Below are 4,740 nucleotides of genomic sequence, written 5' to 3'. Positions count from 1 at the left end.
AGTACCCCAAATTATAATAATCTTTGGGTTTTTGGATGTTTATATTATGGGTTGGGGGGGGGGGGTGGTCGGAGGGGTGAATTCCAAGCATTAGTAACACACCTTCATGATAATGGTATCACTCAATGAGTATCTTGTCCTTACACACCCAAATAAAATGGTTGTGTTGAATGAAAACACAAGCACGGTGTTGAGACAAGGCGTGCTTTATTGCATCTTGCATCTGTTTCATATAAATACTGGACATTTGCTTTTGAAATTGCAGTTTACACTATAAATCAAATACCTTCTGTTCATACCAAGCCTCTCACACCTTTTGAAATTCTATATCATAGTACCCCCAATTATAATGATCTTTGAGTTTTTGGATGTTTATATTATCCTGGCTTAAACCTTATACACACCATAAGTTAGCCCTAAAATCAATAAATGCATTTTCTTGTGTTACAAAATCTACACAAGGGGTATCATTGCTCGGATATTTCTACTGGAAAAATATTTATCTCACACCATGTATTATTTTATGAATAGGTCATGCCATACAAATGTGATTATCTTAATTCTGCCATATCCACTATCCATGATCGAGATATCAATGAAGTAATTTATTCATCCATTCCACATCCTATTAATTTGGACTAATTCACTTCCAAAGGCATTCTTAGACCAACTCAACTACCTAGTCCAACACCAATAAAGTTCATTTCATCATCACCATGTCCATCACATAGTCCACCAAGTATTATTTACATCAGCCCTACTATATGCCATAAGTCCATCTAACAATACAAAATCATAAAACCCAACCGCTATTGTTACCATATATTGAATATGTGCATCAGTAGCTACAGGGTTGCTGCTATGGATGCTGACATGGCTAGTAGAGGTGGTTGCATATGTGAAACTAAGGCTGCAAGCTCAGGTCTAAATGCCAAGTTTCTTTAAGATCAGGTTGTAAGTGCTGTAACTAATATTCAGTGCAACATATGCTCTTTGACCAAGTTTTTAGGAGATTTATTTTGATTTTCTATTATTTACTAGCTGTTAAAGTTAGTAGCTAAAGTTTAAGAAGTTTGTTACTTTTATTTATGATTTTTTAGTTGCAAACTCATGTATTTATGCAGATCATTATTCAATAAAAAAAAACCTTCTCCCATTTTCTTTAGTTCCTAATATGATCTCTTTCTTAGTTAAGTTTAGCTGAGCTAAAATTCCATCAAATTGGTATCAGAGCTGTCCTCTTAAAGGGACTTGTGAGTAAACCGAGTGAACCTCACCAAAAAGGCCTAAACATCTTGCTTCCATCCATTAAATAAATGGATTCTGAAATACTATTCACAGCACTGGCACCACCAGTGTTTAATGGTGACAATTATCTTGTCTGGGTAGTCAGAATGGAGGCATACCTAGAGGCAAATGATCTTTGGGAAGCTGTTGAGGAAGACTATGAAGTTCTTCCATTACCAAACAATCCAACATTGGCACAACTCAGAAATCATAAGGAAAGGAAAGCAAGAAAGTCAAAGGCAAGAGATTCTTTGTTTGCTGCTATCTCATCAACAATTTTCACCAGAATTATGACAATGAAATCAGCATTTGAAATATGGAATTTCCTCAAGAATGAATATGAAGGAGATGAAAGGATTAAGGGAATGCAAGTGCTGAACCTAGTCAGAGAATTTGAGATGCAGAAAATGAAAGAGTCAGAGACAATTAAAGAATATGCTGATAAGCTTCTTAGCATTGTCAACAAGGTAAGATTACTTGGTTCTGAATTTTCTGATTCAAGAATAGTTCAGAAAATACTAGTAACTATCCCTGAAAGATTTGAAGCTATCATTTCTTCCTTGGAGAATGCTAAAGATCTGTCAAGAATCAGCTTGGCAGAACTTCTAAATGCTTTTCAGGCCCAAGAACAAAGAAGAATAATAAGGGCTGAAGGTTCTGTGGAAGGTTCATTACAAGCTAAATTGCAAATCAAGAAAAACAAAAAGAAGAATTTTAGCACACCAGAAGCAGCTGCTAACACCAGCAACAGTAGTGGAGGAAACAACAAAGAATTTCCTCCTTGCAGAAACTGTGGCAAAAAAGGTCATCCACCTTTTAAGTGTTGGAGAAGACCTGATGTTAAGTGTGAGAAGTGCAATGTTACACTTATTTCATATAGGCATTTTAGAGTAGTTTTGCATCCATTTTGCCCTTATATTTTAGTATATTTTATGTTTTTAGCTTTATTTTATCTTATTTATTAATTTTAGATACTTTATATTTGATTTTTATAATTTTGTTGTTTTTGATAGGATTTTGTAGCAAATCGAAGATCAATGAGTGCAATAGGAAGTGATTTGAAGAGATTTGGAGTTCTTTAAGCATGGAAGAAAGTTAAAGAAATCAAGCCTTGAAAGAGCAAACCAGCCAAAATTTGCTTGAGGCTTTACTTAAGATCATGCTTAGGGTAAAGCGGCAGTGCTTATGGTGCAGCACAAGTCAAGCATGAGCAGAAAAGTCCATTTTACTCTAAGTCTGCCGAGATTTGCTAAAGGTCTGCTTAACCTTAAGCAGACAGTGTGACCAGAAGCTGAAATCTGCTAAGACGCTACTTAGGGTTAAGCCGAACCCTAAGCAGACTGCCCAGAACGTGAAAGATGCTGCTGACTTAGATAATTTTACACCTCATTTCCTACCCACTCCTTGACTCTTATTTACTTTTAGGGCAACTTTTTGGGACCATATAAATTCATCATTTCCTTATTTTTGCCACAAGAGGAAAGGAAGGAAAGAAAAAAGAAAAGAAAATTTAATAGAGGGAGAAAGGAGACGCCATTTTCTCTTGGAGGAGGAGCTGCTGCACCAGTTTTGGAGCTCCAGAAATCAGAGACTTTGGTTCTTCCACCTGAGTTTTTCTATTTCAGTCCTCTTATCATGTTTTTCTTTACTCTTCCATCAATATTTCTTGTAAATACCATCATGAGTGAGTAATCTCTTTAGATTTCAGAGTTGGGAAATATGTTTTAGATTAATTTGTATATTTGGACTGGGTATTTCCTTATTTTACATAAATATGAGTTTTGATTCCTTCCTTGTGTGCTTAATTTACTTGCCTAATGTTGGTACCCATTGGGTATTGTATTAATCTTTGATTGAAGGACCGAAAGGTGAAAATCATTGATAGATAATCAAGGATTGGAACTTAAAATCACCTAGATTTAGAAATAAACTAGGAATTTAAGAGGAATTAATTATTGGTTACAAAACTTAATGGGTTTTAAAGTAATCAAATAACATACGAAAGTAGGTTTGGTTATTTTAAAACACACTTTGATTTGCTTGAAAAAGATATCAAAGGAATTTAGAAACAATTTCCTTCAAACTCTATTTTTCCCTAAAAATTGGAATGCCCAAGACAAATCCCAATTAATTTATGCATAAACCCCAACTCTGGAATCGCTTTTAACATAATTAGACTTTCATTTAAATTACCCATTGTTAATTTAGTTTAATTGCGAATTAGAATTGGAATTTATTTGTTTACTCTTTACCCATTTCAATTAGATTAATCAATTTACCTTGCTTATTTACATTTACCATTTATCCATTAATCATTTGCCCAAATAATCGCTTCATTCATAGTTTGGTAATCAAACAGCAAATCCTCGTGGGAACGATACTTGATTCATCACTTTATTACTTGAGACGACCCGTATACTTGCGGATTAGTCACATCAAGTTTTTGGCGCCGTTGCCAGGGATTTGATTTTTGTTTGATATTGAGCAATTGTTTGTTTGGTTAATTTGGGCATTTTATTTTATTTTCTTTTTTACCATTTTACTTTGAGAATTTGTTTATTTTGTTTTTCAGGTGCTTTATTTTATGAGAAGGACAAAAAGTGAAGAAATCAATTTATTCTTTGACCCAGAAATAGAAAAGACAGCAAAAGCTTTAAGAGCAGAATCTAAGAGGAGAAAAGCTAAAATTAAAGCTCAACAACAACAAGAAAGAGCACAAGAGCAAGAGGAATTACAAGAAGAAATGGCCAACAACAACAATAACAACCACTCTGTGAAGGGTCATGCCTATCCTAACATTGGAGATTCCATGCCAAGTATCACAAGACCAAGAGTAGAAGCTAATATTTTTGAACTGAAGCCTGCACTCTATCAAATGGTACAACAATCACAATTTGGAGGAAATCCAAGTGAAAGTCCACATGTGCATCTAGCACACTTTCTTGAGATCAGTGATATGTTGAAGATAAATGGAGTTTCTGATGATGCAATTCGACTCAGATTATTTCCCTTTTCTCTGAAGGACCGAGCTAGAGAGTGGTTACATTCTTTGCCATCGGGTTCTATCACAACATGGGAAGAACTTTCTCAAGCATTTTTAGCTCAATATTTTCCACTAAGCAAGACAGCTAATCTACGAAATGAGCTGACTTCTTTCAAACCTAGAGATGATGAGAGCTTGTAAGAAGCATGGGAGAGGTACAAGGATTTGCAAAGGAGATGTCCACATCATGGGATTCCTAAGTGGATGCTTGTTCAACACTTTTACAATGGAGTTTCACCAGCTATTAGAAGTACAATTGATGCATCTTCTGGAGGTGATCTTATGGAGAAATCTGAAGATGAAGCTTTTTCTACTCTTGATAAAATTGCTTATAACAACTACCAATGGAGTTGTGAGAGGAATGAAATCAAGAAACCAGCTGGTATGTTCGAGCTTGATGCCATGAATAT

At 35.0% G+C, this 4,740-nt stretch overlaps 1 non-coding gene across 1 annotated transcript; it reads right to left on the bottom strand.

Annotated features, from left to right (window-relative positions):
- Positions 1-4,417: 4,417 nt before the first annotated feature.
- On the bottom strand, positions 4,418-4,524 carry LOC131181069 (small nucleolar RNA R71). The gene has a single exon (XR_009149696.1). It is a non-coding gene; the product is annotated as a small nucleolar RNA R71 (small nucleolar RNA).
- Between the last annotated feature and the right edge of the window lie 216 nt (positions 4,525-4,740).

Source organism: Hevea brasiliensis, chromosome 6 (genome assembly GCF_030052815.1).
Source record: "Hevea brasiliensis isolate MT/VB/25A 57/8 chromosome 6, ASM3005281v1, whole genome shotgun sequence".
In the NCBI taxonomy this organism is placed as follows: domain Eukaryota; kingdom Viridiplantae; phylum Streptophyta; class Magnoliopsida; order Malpighiales; family Euphorbiaceae; genus Hevea; species Hevea brasiliensis.
This window is presented reverse-complemented; position numbering and strand designations above follow the sequence as displayed.